The sequence below is a fragment of the Delphinus delphis genome, chromosome 20 (assembly GCF_949987515.2).
Source record: "Delphinus delphis chromosome 20, mDelDel1.2, whole genome shotgun sequence".
Classification (NCBI taxonomy): domain Eukaryota; kingdom Metazoa; phylum Chordata; class Mammalia; order Artiodactyla; family Delphinidae; genus Delphinus; species Delphinus delphis.
Genome location: NC_082702.1, coordinates 48,390,987 through 48,408,825, shown reverse-complemented (window position 1 = coordinate 48,408,825; position 17,839 = coordinate 48,390,987).

Here is a 17,839-nt window from a genome sequence, read left to right as displayed (position 1 = left end):
AGGCCCAGCGGACATGGCTCACGGGCCCAGCCACTCCGCGGCATGTGGGATCTTCCCGGACCGGGGCACGAACCCGTGTCCCCTGCATCGGCAGGCGGACTCTCAACCACTGTGCCACCAGGGAAGCCCCCTCTTAAATTTTTAAGCATAAAGTACAGTGTTGTTGGTTATAGAAACAATGTTGTGCAGTGGATCTCTCTAAGGATGCATCTTGCATACTTCAGATTTATTCCCATTGACGAGCAACTCCCCATTTCCCCCCTTCCTCCAGCCCCAAATAACCACCATTCTACTCTCTGCTTCTATGAGCTTGACTGTTTTAGTTTCCTCATATAAGTGGAGTCATGCCATGTTTGTCCTCACACTAGCTTGTTTCACTTAGCATAAGGCCCCCAGGGTTCATCCATGTTGTTGCCAATGGCAGGATTTCACTCCTTTGTAAGGCTGAATAATACTCCATTGTATGTATATGCCACATTTTTTTTATCCATTCGTCAAAGGATATTTAGATTGTTTCCACATCTTGGCTACTGTGAATAGTGCTTCCATTGAACATTAAGGTGCTAATATCTCTTCGAAATGCTGATGTCAGTTCATTTGGATAAATACCCAAGAGTGTGATTTCTGGATCATAAAATAGTTCTGTTTATAATTTTTAAAGAAATATCTAGGGCTTCCCTGGTGGTGCAGTGGTTAAGAATCCACCTGCCAATGCAGGGGACACAGGTTCGAGCCCTGGTCTGGGAAGATCCCACATGCCGTGGAGCAACTAAGCCTGTGAGCCAAAACTACAGAGCCTGCGCTCTAGAGCCCGTTTGCCACAACTACTGAAGCCCGCGCACCTAGAGCCCATGCTCCATAACAAGAGAAACCACTGCAATGGGAAGCCTGCGCACCGCAACAAAGAGTAGCCCCTGCTCGCTGCAACTAGAGAAAGCCCGTGTGCAGCAATGAAGACACAATGCAGCCAAAAATAATAAACAAATAAATAAATAAACAAAACTGAAAACTTTATAAAAAAAGAAAGAAACATCTATACTGTTTTCTGTAGTGGCATTGGTTTTGACAATGATTTCATGGATATGACACCAAAAGCATAGGTGACAAAAGCAAAAATAATTTACAAGTAAGATGCCATCAAACCAAAAAGGCACAGTGAAGGAAACAAGAGTGAAAAGCAAAGCTATGGAATGAGAGAAAATATTTGCCAACTATATACTAGATAAGGGGTTAATTTGCAAAATACATAAAGAACCCCTACAACTCAATAGCAAAAAAAAAAAAAACACAAAAAACCCTAAGAAGCTAATTTTAAAATGAGCTGATTAATGACCTGATATGAAAAAGATGCTCAGTATCATTAACCCTCAGGGAGATGCAAATCAAAACCACAATGAGCTGTCAAGTCACACTTGTTACGATGACCATTATCCATAAAAACCCAAAAGACAGCAAGTACTGACCAAGATATGGAGAAATTAGAACTTTGGAATTTTAGTCTTCAATGTACAATACCAATATTGTGATTTATTGACCTGTAGATAATATTCATGACAGTGGGTGGTCCGTAAGGAAGCCAGTTTTACCATGTGAGCCTAGTAGTGACAGACCTTGTTCAATGTTAATGTTCTGAGTGCATCCCCCTTTGGGTTTGTTTGTCAGTTTGGTTTTGGTCTTTCTTTTGTTTTTATGTAATTTATAACTAACAAAATACTTGTTAAATAATTTTGTTTTCTGAATAAAGCAAAACTAGCAAAGTGTTTGACGTCAATAATATGCCTAAGTCATCCTCCTTTCAAGAATGTTCTCTATCATTTTAGCTAGTTATTATGTTATGCAGTTAGCACTGAACCATTCTAATAAATGCTAGAGTGTTTCTAATGAAAATTATCAGAAGAGTTGTGAGAAATATTAGAATATATCTTTTATAATTTGTGATAAATAATAACATAATCAAATCTGGTTCTAAGTCTATATTTCAGAGCTTTAATTAGGTTTCACGGTTTTCTTGCTACTAAAATTCAGCATACTGGGTAAAATAAAACATCAATTATTTTAAGAAGCCAATGTCAGTAATAACATGAAACAAGCATTGGAAGAGAACGTCAGAAGTGGAGGGATTTTAGGAAACCTCTGATCTGAGCTTAAACAGATAGAGAATCTGAGATCCGGAGTCTGGAAATGAATGGCCCTAGTTGGCTCTTCCTTCGGGCTGACCTTTTATGTGAGAGGAATGAATGGCTCCAATCACGTGATATCCCAGAGGCAGGGTGGGGAGCCTGACATCTGTCCATCTCCCATTACGTGTGGTCTACAGGGAGTCCGTACTTATGTACTGCTTTACACAATTCTCACAAAAATTCAGAGAAAAAAACTTTGCATCCCTGTTCTGAACTCTCTGCTTTTTATTTTTCTTTCTTAACATCTTTATTGGAGTATAATTGCTTTACAATGTTGTGTTAGTTTCTGCTTCATAAGAAAGTGAATCGGCTATACATATACATATATCCCCATATGTCCTCCCTCTTGCGTCTTCCTCCCTCCCACCCTCCCTATCCCACCCCTCTAGGTGGTCACAAAGCACTAAGCTGATCTCCCTGTGCTATGCGGCTGCTTCCCACTAGCTATCTATTTTACATTTGGTAGTATATATATGTCCATGCCACTCTCTCACTTCGTCCCAGCTTACCCTTCCCCCTCCCCGTGTCCTCAAGTCCATTCTCTACGTCTACATCTTTATTCCTGTCCTGCCCCTAGGTTCTTCAGAATCATTTTTTTAAACATCTTCATTGGAGTATAATTGCTTTACAATGTTGTGTTAGTTTCTGCTTTATAACAAAGTGAATCAGCTATATATTTATATACATGTATCCCCATATGTCCTCCCTCTTGCATATCTCTCCCTCCTACCCTCCCTATCCCACCCCTCTAGGTGGTCACAAACCACCCAGCTGATCTCCCTGTGCTATGCAGCTGCTTCCCACTAGCTATCGGTTTTACATTTGGTAGTGTATATATGTCTATGCCACTCTCTCTCTGTGTCCCAGCTTACCCTTCCCCTTCCCCATGTCCTCAAGTCCATTCTCTAGTAGGTTTACGTCTTTATTCCCGTCCTGCCACTAGGTTCTTCGTGACCTTTTTTTTTCAGATTCCATATATATGTGTTAATGTACGGTATTTGTTTTTCTCTTTCTGACTTACTTCACTCTCTATGACACATTCTAGGTCCATCCACCTCACTGAAAATAACTCAATTTCGTTTCTTTTTATGGCTGACTAATATTCCATTGTGTATATGTGCCACATCTTCTTTATCCATTCATCTGTCGATGGACACTTAGGTTGCTTCCATGTCCTGGCTATTGTAAATAGAACTGCAATGAACATTGTGGTACGTGACTCTTTTTGAGTTATGGTTTTCTCAGGGTATATGCCCAGTAGTGGGATTGCTGGGTCATATGGTAGTTCTATTTTTAGTTTTTTAAGGAACCTCCATACTGTTCTCCATAGTGGCTGTATCAATTTACATTCCCACAAACAGTGCAAGAGGGTTCCCTTTTCTCCACACCCTCTCCTGCATTTATTGCTTGTAGATTTTCTGATAATGTCCATTCTGACCAGTGTGAGGTGATACCTCCTTGTAGTTTTGATTTGCATTTCTCTAATGATTAGTGATGTTGAGCATCCTTTCATGTGTTTGTTGGCAGTCTGTATATCTTCTTTGGAGAAATGTCTATTTAGGTCTTCTGCCCATTTTTGGATTGGGTTGTTTGTTTTTTTGATACTGAGCTGCATGAGCTGCCTGTAAATTTTGGAGATTAATCCTTTGTCAGTTGCTTTGTTTGCAAATATTTTCTCCCATTCTGAGGGTTGTCTTTTCATCTTCTTTATGCTTTCTTTTGCTGTGCAAAAGCTTTTAAGTTTCATTAGGTCCCATTTGTTTATTTTTGTTTTTATTTCCATTTCTCTAGGAGGTGGGTCAAAAAGAATTTTGCTGTGATTTATGTCATAGAGTGTTCTGCCTATGTTTTCCTCTAAGAGTTTTATAGTATCTGGCCTTACATTTAGGTCCTTAATCCATTTTGAGTTTATTTTTGTGTATGGTGTTAGGAAGTGTCCCAATTTCATTCTTTTTCATGTAGCTGTCCAGTTTTCCCAGCACCACTTATTAAAGAGGCTGTCTTTTCTCCATTGTATATTCTTGCCGCCTTTATCAAAAATAAGGTGACCATATGTGCATGGGTTTATCTCTGGGATTTCTATCCTGTTCCATTGATCTATATTTCTGTTTTTGTGCCTGTACCATACTGTCTTTTTTTTTTTTTTTTTACTGTCTTGATTACTGTAGCTTTGTAGTATAGTCTGAAGTCAGGAAGCCTGATTCCTCCAGCTCCGTTTTTCTTTCTCAGGATTGCATTGGATATTTGGGGTCCTTTCTGTTTCCATACAAATGGTGAAATTTTTTGTTCTAGTTCTGTGAAAAATGCCATTGGTAATTTGATAGGGATTGCATTGAATCTGTAGATTGTTTTGGGTAGTATAGTCATTTTCACAATGTTGATTGTACCAATCCAAGAACATGGTGTATCTCTCCATCTGTTTGTATCATCTTTAATTTTTTTCATCAGTGTCTTATAGTTTTCTGCATACAGGTCTTTTGTCTCCTTAGGTAGGTTTATTCCTAGGTATTTTATTCCCTTTGTTGCAATGGTAAATGGGCGTGTTTCCTTTATTTCTCTTTCAGATTTTTCATCATTAGTGTATAGGAATGAAAGAGATTTCTGTGCATTAACTGTGTATCCTCCTACTTTACCAAATTCATTGATTAGCTCTAGTAGTTTTCTGGTAGAGTCTTTAGGATTCTCTATGTATAGTATCATGTCATCTGCAAACAGTGACAGCTTTACTTCTTCTTTTCCAATTTGGATTCTTTTTATTTCTTTTTCTTCTATTATTGCTGTGGTTAAGACAAGGTTGTCCACTCTCACCACTATTATTCAATACTATGTTGAATAATAGTGGTGAGAGTGGACAACCTTGTCTTGTTCCTGATCGTAGAGGAAATGGTTTCAGGTTTTCACCATTGAGAACAGTGTTGGCTGTGGGTTTGTCATATATGGCCTGTATTATGTTGAGGTAAGTTCCTTCTATGCCTACTTTCTGGAGGTTTTTTTTTTTTTTTATCATAAATGGGTGTTGAATTTTGTCAAAAGCTTTTACTGTATCTGTTGAGATGATCATATGGTTTTTCTCCTTCAATTTGTTACGGTTTTTCACATTGGTTGATTTGCATATACTGAAGAATCCTTGCATTCCTGGGATAAACCCTACTTGATCATGGTGTATGATCCTTTTAATGTGCTGTTGGATTCTGTTTGCTAGTATTTTGTTGAGGGTTTTTGCATCTATGTTCATTAGTGATATTGGCCTGTAGTTTTCTTTCTTTGTGACATCTTTGTCTGGCTTTGGTATCATGGTGATGGTGACCTCGTAGAATGAATTTGGGAGTGTTCCTCCCTCTGCTATATTTTGGAAGAGTTTGAGAAGGATAGGTGTTAGCTCTTCTCTAAATGTTTGATAGAATTCACCTGTGAAGCCATCTGGGCCTGGGCTTTTGTTTGTTGGAAGATTTTTAATCACAGTCTCAATGTCAGTGCTTGTGATTGGTCAGTTTATATTTTCTGTCTCTGCCTGGTTCAGTCTCAGAAGGTTGTGCTTTTCTAAGAATTTGTCCATTTCTTCCAGGTTGTCCATTTTATTGGCATATAGTTGCTTGTAGTAATCTCTCACGATCCTTTGTATTTCTGAAATGTCAGTTGTTAGTTCTTATTTTTCACTTCTAATTCTATTGATTTGAGTCTCCTCCCTTTTTTTCTTGATGAGTCTGGCTAATGGTTTATCAATTTTGTTTATCTTCTCAAAGCACCAGCTTTTAGTTTTATTGATCTTTGCTATTGTTTCCTCCATTTCTTTTTTATTTATTTCTGATCTGATCTTTATTATTTCTTTCCTTCTAACTTTGGAGGTTTTTTTGTTCTTCTTTCTCTAAGTTCTTTAGTGTAAGGTTAGGCTGTTTATTTGAGATGTTTCTTGTTTATTGAGGTAGGATTGTACTGCTGTAAACTTCCCTCTTAGAACTGCTTTTGCTGCATCCCATAGGTTTTGGGTCGTTGTGTTTTCATTGTCATTTGTTTCTAGGTATTTTTTGATTTCCTCTTTGATTTCTTCAGTGATATCTTGGTTATTTAATGGTGTATTGTTTAGCCTCCATGTGTTTGTATTTTTTACAGATTTTTTCCTGTTATTAATACCTAGTCTCATAGCATTGTGGTCTGAAAAGCTACTTGATACAATTTCAGTTTTCATAAATTTACCAGGGCTTGATTTGTGACCCAAGATATGACCTGTCCTGGAGAATGTTCCATGAGCACTTGAGAAGAAAGTATATTCTGTTGTTTTTGTATGGAATGTCCTATAGAGATCAATTAAGTCCATTTTGTTTAATGTATCATTTAAAGCTTGTGTCTCCTTATTTATTTTCATTTTGGATGATCTGTCCATGGTGATAGTGGCGTGTTAAAGTCCCATAATCTGATTGTGTTACTGTTGATTTCCCCTCTTATGGCTGTTAGCATTTGCCTTATGTATTGAGGTGCTCCTATGTTGGGTGCATAAATATTGTTATATCTTCTTCTTGGATTGATCCTTTGATCATTCTGTAGTGTCCTTCTTTGTCTCTTGTAATAGTCTTTATTTTGAAATCCATTTTCTCTGATATGAGAATTGGTTTTCCAGCTTTCTTTTGTTTTCCATTTGCATGGAATATCTTTTTCCATCCCCTCACTTTCAGTCTGTATGTTTCCCTTGGTATGAAGTGGGTCTCTTGTAGACAGTATATATACGGGTCTTGTCTTTGTATCCATTCAGCCAGTCTACGTCTTTTGGTGGGAGCATTTAATCCATTTACATTTAAGGTAAGTATTGATATGTATGTTCCTATTAACATTTTCTTAATTGTTTTGGGTTTATTATTGTAGGTGTTTTCCTTCTCTTGTGTTTCCTGCCTAGAGGGGTTCCTTTAGCATTTGTTGTAAAGCTGGTTTGGTGGTGCTGAATTCTCTTAGCTTTTGCTTGTCTGTAACGTTTTTAATTTCTCCATCAAATCTGAATGAGATCCTTGCTGGGTAGAGTAATCTGATTTGTAGGTTTTTCCCTTTCATCACTTTAAATATGTCCTGCCACTCCCTTCTGGCTTGGAGAGTTTCTGCTGAAAGATCAGCTGTTAACCTTATGGAGATTCCCTTGTATGTTATTTGTTGTTTTTCCCTTGCTGCTTTTAATATTTTTTCTTTGTATTTAATTTTTGATAGTTTGATTAGTATGTGTCTTGGCATGTTTCTCTTTGGATTTATCCTGTATGGAAGTCTCTGTGCTTCCTGGACTTGATTGACTGTTTCCTTTCCCATATTAGGGAAGTTTTAAACTACAATCTCTTCAAATATTTTCTCAGAACCTTTCTTTTTCTCTTCTTCTTCTGGGACCCCTATAATTCGAATGTTGGTGTGTCTAATGTCGTCCAAGAGGTCTCTGAGACTGTCCTCAATTCATTTCATTCTTTTTTCTTTATTCTGCTCTGTGGTAGTTATTTCCACTATTTTATCTTCCAGGTCATTTATACGTTCTTCTGCCTCAGTTATTCTGCTATTGATTCCTTCTAGAGAATTTTTAATATCATTTATTGTGTTGTTTCTGTTTGTTTGCTCTTTAGTTCTTCTAGGTCCTTGTTAAACCTTTCTTGTATTTTCTCCATTCTATTTCCAAGATTTTGGATCATCTTTCCTGTCATTACTCTGAATTCTTTTTCAGGTAGACTGCCTATTTCCTCTTCATTTGTTAGGTCTGGTGGGTTTTTGCCTTGCTCCTTCACTTGCTGTGTGTTTCTCTGTCTTCTCATTTTGCTTAACTTACTGTGTTTGTGGTCTCCTTTTTCACAGGCTGCAGGTTCGTAGTTACCATTGTTTTTGCTGTCTCCCCCCAGTGGCCCAGGTTGGTTCCGTGGATTGTTTAGGCTTCCTGGTGGAGGGGACTGGTGCCTCTGATCTGGTGGATGAGGCTGGATCTTGTCTTTCTGGTGGGCTAGTCGGCATCCGGTGGTGTGTTTTGGGGTGCCTGTGACCTTATTATGATTTTAGGCAACCTCTCTGCTAATAGGTGGGGTCGTGTTCCTGTCTTGCTAGTTGTTTGGCATAGGGTGTCCAGCACTGTAGCTTGCTGGTCGTTGATTGGCACTGGGTCTTAGCGTTGAGATGGAGATCTCTGAGAGATATTTCGCAGTTTGTTATTACATGGAGTCAGGAGGTCTCTGGTGGACCAGTGTCCTGAACTCAGCTTTCCCACCTCAGAGGCACCAGGCCAGAGCACCAAGACCCTGTCAGTCACACAGCTCCGAAGAAAAGGGGTGAAAAAGGAAGAAAAAAGTAAAATAAATAAAATTAAGTTATTAAAATTAAAAAAATTATTAAAAATAATTTTTTAAGTAGTTAAAAAATAAATAGAACCCTAGGACAAATGGTAAAAGGAAAGCTATTCAGACAAAATCACACAAAGAAGCATACACATACCCCCTCACAAAAAGATAAAAAGGAAAATATATATATATGTATATTAAAAAAAAAAAAGGAAGAGAGCAATGAAATCAATACACAAAGATAAACATAAAACCAGAAGCAGATTGGACGCAGAAAGCAAACCCAGAGTCTACAGTTGCTCCCAAAGTCCACCGCCTCAATTTGGGATCATTCCTTGTCTATTCAGGTATTCCACAGATGCAGGTACATCAAGTTGATTGTGGAGATTTAATCCACTGCTTCTGAGGCTGCTGGGAGAGATTTCCCTTTCTCTTCTTTGTTCTCACAGCTCCCCGGGGCTCAGCTTTGGATTTGGCCCCACCTCTGCGTGTAGGGCACTGGAGGGCGTCTATTCTTTGCTCAGACAGGACGGGGTTAAAGGAGCCGCTGATTCGGGGCTCTGGCTCACTCAGGCCGGGGCGGGGGGGGGGAGGGAGGGGCACGGAGGGCGGGGCGAGCCTGCCACGGCAGAGGCCGACATGACGTTGCATCAGCCGGAGGTGTGCTGTGTGTTCTCCCAGGGAAGTTGTCCCTGGATCACGGGACTCTGGCAGTGGTGGGCTGCACAGGCTCCTGGGAGGGCAGGTGTGGATAGTGACCTGTGCTCGCACACAGACTTCTTGGTGGCAGCAGCAGCAGCCTTAGCATCTCATGCCCGTCTCTGATGTCTTTGCTGATAGCCGCGGCTCGCGCCCGTCTCTGGAGCTCCTTTAAGCAGCACTCTTAATCCCCTCTCCGCGAGCACCAGGAAACAAAGAGGGAAGAAAAAGTCTCTTGCCTCTTTGGCAGGTCCAGACTTTTTCCCGGACTCCCTCCCGGCTAGCCGTGGTGCCCTTACCTCTTCAGGCTGTGTTCACGCCGCCAACCCCACTTCTCTCCCTGGGATCTGACCTCCGAAGCCCGAGCCTCAGCTCCCAGCCCCGCCCGCCCAGGCAGGTGAGCAGACAAGCCTCTCGGGCTGGTGAGTGCTGGTGGGCACCGATCCTCTGTGCAGGAATCTCTCCGCTTTGCCCTCCGCACCCCTGTTGCTGTGCTCTCCTCTGTGGCTTTGAAGCTTCCCCGCCGCCACCTGCAGTCTCCGCCCGCGAAGGGGCTCCTAGTGTGTGGAAACCTTTCCTTCTTCACAGCTCGCTCTCAGAGCAGCAGGTCCTTTCCTTATTCTTTTGTCTCTGTTTTTTCTTTTTTCTTTTGCCCTACCCAGGTACGTGGGGAGTTTCTTGCCTTTGGGGAAGTCTGAGGTCTTCTACCAGCATTCAGAAGGTGTTCTGTAGGAGTTGTTCCACATGTAGATGTATTTCTGATGTATTTGTGGGGAGGAAGGTGATCTCCACATCTCACTCCTCCACCATCTTGAAGGTCTCCCCTGAAGTCTCTGCTTTTAAAAAAAAAATATTTTTTTAATTGGAATATAGTTGATTTACAATGTTGTGTTGAAGTGCTCACTTTTAATAGGAAAACAGAAACTGAAAGTCTGCTGCTATGGACTGATTGGGTGTGATTTCCCCTGCCTCTTCAAAGTTCGTATGTTGAAGCCCTAACCCCCAATATAACTGTATTCAGAGATGGGACCTTTGGGGGATAATTAGGGTTAGAATGGTTCATTGAGGGTGAGGCCACCATGAGGGGATTAGCGGCCTTGTAAGAAGAGAAAGAGAGGGAGCTCCTTTTCTTCATGTGCATTTATCTGGGAAAGGTCAGTTGAGGACAGCCAGGAAGAGAGCTCTCAGCAGAACATGACCATGATGGTACACTGATCTTGGACTTGGAGCCTCCAGAACTCTGAGGAAATAAATTTCTGTCGTTTAAGCCCCCCAGTCTAGATTATTCTGTTATGACAGCCCGAGCTGAGTGGAATATCTGTCAAATAACTTGACCAAAGTTGCCAAGATACTGAGTGCTGAGCTGAGCTCCTAAAGCGGATGGATCTCTGTGCCAGTCTGTCCCTTGGGGCTTAGACATCAAGCTCTATTAGACTGTTCTAACGTTTGCATTGGCTGTCCATCACTACTTAAACTATTACCATGCCATTGTAAAAAAAAAAAAAAAACAACCAAAAACCACACAAATAATTAAGGCTCAGATTTATGGGGCCTTTACCAGCCACTGTGCTTAATATTTTATAAAACTTGTCTCATTTAAGCTTATTTTCTGCTTTTCTTACTTTTGGTCTATTTTTCTTCTCCTGAAAGATAACACTTTACTCTTACCTTCTTCAATAGTTTCTCATGTCTGATTCTGGAGATAAATTACAATAGGGTCCATGGGGAAGAAAACCCAGTTTATTCAAAGGCTACAGATATGTATCTTTATGATTTTCTTATTAAAACACCCTGTGTGGATGTTATCAATTTGTGCAGTGTCATTTCTTCAAAAAAATTTTTTTAAAGAAACTCTACTCTTTAGCACATTTTGGTAATTAGAGTGAGCCCTAAACTAGGAGTAATTGGGCAAGTTATTGTTTTTAGAGCATTGTCATTGTTTCAATGTACAGTCTTGAGTAAATCATTTCATTTCTTGATGTTCCCCAATTCTGACATCCATCCATGGTTGCTACTTAGGAGAGATTATGTAAAGCAGCAAGACAGTGCATATGAATGTTTGGCTCGTGTCAGTTGTATTATAGAATAGCCTCTGGGGAATACACTAGTGAAGGACAAGTTTCCATACAGAAGGACAGAGGGTCCTATGTTGGCTCTTCCTGCCTGTCTGCTGCCTGCACTGAGGCTTAGCAGAGATACCTTAGGTCAGCCTGGAAAATATAAGTCACTGGCCTGGCAAAACAGTCTTTCAACAAGTTCCTAATGAGAGCTTACAGAGATATAAGACTCATTAAAATGAAACTGAGGAGACAGAAGAAATCTGAATAGGGTCCCTAAGTAAAGGAACTGTAATCCATTGAGGAGATTAGAGATTCATCCATATATTCTGTGAACGTGCATTGGTAATGTGTCAGGGTCTTTGTCAGCTCCTGAGGACAGAGCAGTGAAAAAGCCATGGCCCCTGAAGCTTCAAATGCAGCATTTCTCCAGCAGGGTTTGCTGAAGCCCTGGGAAATGCTGTTCTCTCTGTATCTACTTCTTGCTCTCTGTTGAAGAGAATTTCATAACATGATTCCTGTGGACTCAACAGTATTCTAGCTTATACACTGAAATAAAGAGGCCTGACGGGGGTAAAATACCATTTTTTAAGGAGCATGGGTTTTAGAATCACGTAGGTACGGTGTGAGTGTCTTTCTTGCATTCCATGTGAAATCTTTAGCAGTTGCATAGCATCCCTAAACCTCAGTTTTCTTACCCACTCAGTGGTGGATTGTCCAGTTCCAACCTCCTGATTTTGTTGAGAAGATTAAATAAGATATAAAGTGTTTGCTATCACAAAGATATATAATCAATTCTTGGGGAAAAAAATTTAGCCATTATTAATATTCTCATAATTATCAGCTGATTAAAATTTTATAGGAGAGATGAGATAGGAAGAATAGTGCTGCCTTAGTTAGGGTTGCCCCAGAAGTAGATCTTGAGACCTGGACTTAAGTTGCTTATTTGGAAATAGATTCTGAGAAACATCACAAGAAATCAGGGAAGTAATATGCAGAAGGGAAAGAAGCCAAAAAAAAAAAAAAAAAAAAGGAATTATCAAGTATGTCACCCCTGTGGGCCACTGGAGTTTAGCCCTGTCAGGAAACCCTGGCAGCAATGCCAAGCACACATCTCAAAGTTACCCCACCGAAGACGTGAGGGAGCTGGGGTATCTCCATCTGTGATCAGTTCCCTGGCACTTGTGTCCGCCTGCATCCTGCTAGGACAGAGTAGGCTCTAAAGGCCAGAGAGAGCCTTCAGAGAAAGAGATGTGGCCTTGGCAATTGGAGGTTGGTCTGTGTTTTAGTTTTCTATAATGACTGCAAATTTAGCAACTTAAAACCGCACCCACTTACAGCTCACTGTTATGAAAGTCAGAAGTCCAGGGACAGTTTGATTCCACTGAATCCTCTGCCAAAGTCTCAGAAAGCTGAAATCAAGGTGTCAGCCAGGTTGTGTTCCTTCCTGGAGGTTCCAGAGATAAGCCTGTTTCTAAGTTCATTCAGTTTGTTGGACACGTTTGGTTCCTTGTAGTTGTAGGACTGGGGTTTCCTTTGTACCTAGAGGCTGCCCACATTCCTTCTCATGAAGATACCCACCAGCAACAGTGGGTTAGGCCCTCTCCTACTTAGAATCGCTCTCCCTTTCCTTTCTGTTCCATGTCTTGAACTTCAGCTGGAGAAAATTCTCTGCTTTTACGGGATTATGTGATTAAATTGGGCCCACACAGATAATCCAGAATAATCTCCCAGTTTCAAGGTTCATAACCCTAATTGCACTTGCAAAACGCTTTTTTTCCCAAAGAACAGAATATGCACAGGTCCCAGGGATCAGGGTGTGGGTGCCTCTGGCATGTGTAGAAATGGTAAGACCTGGGCACACACGTAGGCCACTAACAGAAACGGCTAGAGCTCCCAAACATTATTCAGTTATTCATGTGCCTAAGTTTTGAGGGATAGGGAAAACTCTAAACAGTATTTGGTAGGGGCAAAGGGTGGCAAGATACGGTAGTTTTTCAAGTCTTTCTTATTAAGAAAATAACATTTATCAATATGCAGAAAAAGGAAATCTGTAGCAACTGGCTTTTTGACATGGCAAACCTAGGATGACTAGGGTCTAGGATTCATGGAAATGTGTGCTTTATTCTTGGTTTGGAGCCAATCAACAGTCGTTGCGATGTCAAAATTTACATGGAATTGAAGACAATTGATGCCACGATGTTTTAATGATGGAATCTGGGATATGATACATTGAGAACCACCTCTGTGCCTTTTTTCTGGCAAGTATATCTAAAACAGATTTGTACCGAATGCTCTTTCAGGCGGAAGGTGATAACTGACACACTTGTACCCATCCCAGTTTATGTTCTGTCCACGAATGTTTGTCCTGTATGTGTGATCTCTTAAAGAAATCTGATGAATAGCCCTCAGTAACTGAGACAATGCACAACCAAGCTCTGTGCCCTTCCTGTGGGGAAACAATGAGTAAAACTTTTCTGGGTTTTTTGAAATTGAATTATAGTTGACTTGCAATGTTGTGTTAGTTTCAGGTGTACAGCAAAGTGATTAAGATATCTTAATATACACAGATACGTAGATGTATTCTTTTTCAGATTCTTTTCCATTATAGGTGATTATAAGACACTGAATATAGTTTCCTGTGCTATACAGCAGGTCCTCATTGTTTATCTATTATGTATAAATAGTAGTGTGGTGTGTCTGTTAATCCCAGACTCCTAATTTATGCCCCCCCTTTCCCATTTGGTAACCATAAGTTTGTTTCCTATATCTGTGCGTCTCTTTCTGTTTTGTAAATAAGTTTATTTGTATCATGTTTTTAGATTCCACATGTAGGTGATACCATATGATATTTATCTTTCTCTAACTTACTTCACTTAGTATGATAATCTCTAGGTCCATCCATGTTGCTGCAAATGGCATTATCATTCTTTTTATGGCTGAGTACTATTTAATTGTATCCATTCATCTGTCAATGGACATTTAGGTTGCTTCCATGTCCTGGCTATTGTAAATAGTGCTGCTGTGAACATTGGGGTGCATGTATCTTTTTGAAGTATGGTTTTCTCTGGATATATGCCCAGGAGTGGGATTGATGGATCATATGGTAATTCTATTTTTAGTTTTTTAAGGAACCTCCATACTGTTTTCCATAGTGGCTGCACCAGTTTACATTCCCACCAACAACGGAGGAGGCTTCCCTTTTCTCCACACCCTCTTGAGCATGTATTATTTGTAGACTTTTTGATGATGGACATTCTGACCAGTGTGAGGTGAGAACGTTTCTTTTCATCTGTGAATATTGTTTGATGTTTTGCACTCAAAGGTAAAGAGGTGGGTTAAAGCTTTCTTATCTCTTCCCGGTGGTAACAGTGCTGTATTCAGAACACCCCTGAAACGTTAAAAAACTTGCAAAAAATGTCCCCATGACTTCAGAGTTCCAGCAAATAGAGGCACAGTGTAGTGAAGAGCATGTCACTGTAGATTGATTACCCAAATGTTATATGAAAGGTTTTGGAGACTAAGAGAGCATTGCCTGCTATGTTCCATGATGGTGGAGACTTTCTTTGTTCCCTGTTTCATCTGACTGCACCAAAACGTAGCCCTTGCAAATCGTTTACAGTGCTTCCAAGGGACATTTTTTGCTCCGTATATGGTGGTTGACATTTTCTTACTCAAGTGTGAACTATTAGAAAGAAAAAACGACGTGTTTCCTTTAAATCTGAAGATTTTATAACATATCATCCGTTCTGTTGACCTTGTATTTGCTCCCAGGAATATGCTTAGGAAGATGTCAGTGGTTTTGGTCTGAGGTCTGCTATAAAGAGTTCACTGGGTATGCTCACTTATTCTTACTGGAATCTCTGATGTATACTTATTTTCCAGATTGTTTTGTTTGCTTATTTCTTATTTCTCCTCATGGAAGAAAATTTAGAATGGAAAACACCACTGCAGCAATAAGTACAAAAAAATAAATAAACAAGGCTAAGAATTCAGATGACAAAAACATTGCCAAGTTCCCAGCTAATTTTATTCCAGGAGGGAAAACAAAACAAAAGCAACCCTTAAAGCAAAATTAAATACAACGCTAGAATACTGAACTGGAGTTTGCTTAAAGATTTGCTTATTTGTCTACTAGGTTTGCTTTTACATATATGGAAGGATATTAGTCAGAAGCAAATGCTACAGAAAAGCATTCACTCTCTAATATAATATATGTTCAATTTCTTTCTTGCTTTCAATTTTATTTCCAAACAATGCAGGCCCTGATTCAAGATGCACATTAAACAACCCTATGCTGAATTTTTTACCTTTCATTTTTGTAGTATCATAATTAGATGTGCCTAAGAGACGGGGGAGAATGTTTATCTACAATCATATTTTGTTTATATTATAAGAAACCGTTTGAGAAGTTAAACATGATATGCATTGTAACTAACTAGGTTCTCTTCAGATATTGAACTTAACTGAAAGAAAATGCCAACTGATTAGCAGGTGGCAAAACTTAAATGGATCTGGACAAAAGTGTCATCAGTGTGTCCTGTTGGGATGTGCTTTTCTTTACAATAGACTTCCTCTGCAGTCCCATTTTGTTTATTAGGAGTGAACACATAGCCTAAAAGAACCTATACTTTCAGATATATTGAACACAATTTGTGACCTACTAAAGAAATGTCCCTAGATGTGACACTGATAAGAGTGAACTAAGGAACTAGTTGTATTTTATGTCACTGATAGCAAACTAATGATTGGCTTTCTATGTTTTGTAATTCATTTTTTTTTTTATTACCAAGTTTTTAATCATTCATGATCCCTTAAGGGGAAAAAGGACAATCTCAAGCAAGGTTCCTTGCTGAGAAGTGAAAGTACAATCGTAAAAACCTCTGGTTACACTTGCTCTTTTTAAATTTTTTTTTAGTTACTCAGAACTAAATGTTCATGTTGACATACTATTGTGTACTCCACACTGCACATTTGTGGGTGAAAGTGGGAATGTTAATGGTGAATAAGGAACATTAGAGTAATAATATGACAAATCCTCCATCAACCCTAATTCGGAGAAGTCAGCTGTCCCTCATTCCCAGGCTCCCTCTGTGGGCTGTCCTACCACATTCCTTAACAGCATGTACAGTGCAATGCAGTAATCGTAGGACTTCTGTCAGTGATTTATCCTAAAATTCAGCAGCAGAAAGTTATCGTTCTCTTTTGAAGAGCAGGCATGCTTTCCTTCATCGGATAATATACTTTCGAAAGACCACCTGAAAACAACTTATTTTAATTATCAATCAGAATAATTATATTAGACTAGGATTTTCTATATTTAATCCCATCTAAACTGGCAACATTTTAATTTTCTATTTTTATGCTTTTAGAGTATAGGTAGGATTGGGTTTTATGTATGTGTCTTTATAGGAAAAAATAGAGATCTTTAGTTGTAAACTTCCTTTTTCTTAACATCTTTATTGGAGTATAACTGCTTTATAGTGGCGTGTTAGTTTCTGCTGTATAACAAAGTGAATCATCTGTATGTATACATATATCCCCATATCCCCTCCCTCTTGCATCTCCCTCCCACCCTCCCTATCCCACCACTCTAGGTGGTCGCAAACCACCGAGCGGATCTCCCCTTGCTATGCAGCTGCTTCCCTCTAGCTATCTATTTTAAATTTGGTAGTGTATGTATGTCAGTGCCACTCTCTCACTTCATCCCAGCTTACCCTTCCCCCTCTCTGTGTCCTCAAGTCCATTCTCTATGTCTGCATCTTTATTCCTGTCCTGCCCCTAGTTCATTGGAACCATTTTTTTTTTAGATTCCATATATATGTGTTAGCATACGGTATTTGTTTTTCTCTTTCTAACTTACTTCACTCTGTATGACAGACTCTAGGTCCATCCATCTCACTACCGATAACTCAGTTTCATTTCTTTTTATGGCTGAGTAATATTCCATCGTATATATGTGCCACATCTTCTTTATCCATTCATCTGTTGATGGACACTTAGGTTGCTTACATGTCCTAGCTATTGTAAATACAGCTATAATGAACATTGTGGTACATGTCTCTTTTTGAATTATGGTTTTCTCAGGGTATATGCACAGTAGTGGGATTGCTGAGTCATATGGTAGTTCTATTTTTAGTTTTTTAAGGAACCTCCATACTGTTCTCCATAATGACTGTATCAATTTACATTCCCACCAACAGTGTAAGAGAGTTCCCTTTTCTCCACACCCTCTCCAGCACTTATTGTTTGTAGATTTTTTTTTTTTTTTTGTGGTACGCAGGCCTCGCACTGCTGTGGCCTCTTTGTCGCGGAGCACAGGCTCCGGATGCACAGGCCCAGCGGCCATGGCCCATGGGCCCAGCCGCTCTGCGGCACGTGGGATCTTACCGGACTGGCGCACGAACCCGCACCCCCCGCATTGGCAGGTGTACTCCCAACTACTGCGCCACCAGGGAAGCCCTGTTTGTAGATTTTTTGATGATGGCCATTCTGGCTGGTGTGAGGTGATACCTCATTGTGGTTTCATTTGCATTTCTCTAATGATTAGTGATGTTGAGCATCCTTTCATGTGTTTGTTGGCAATCTGTATATCTTTTTTGGAGAAAAGTCTATT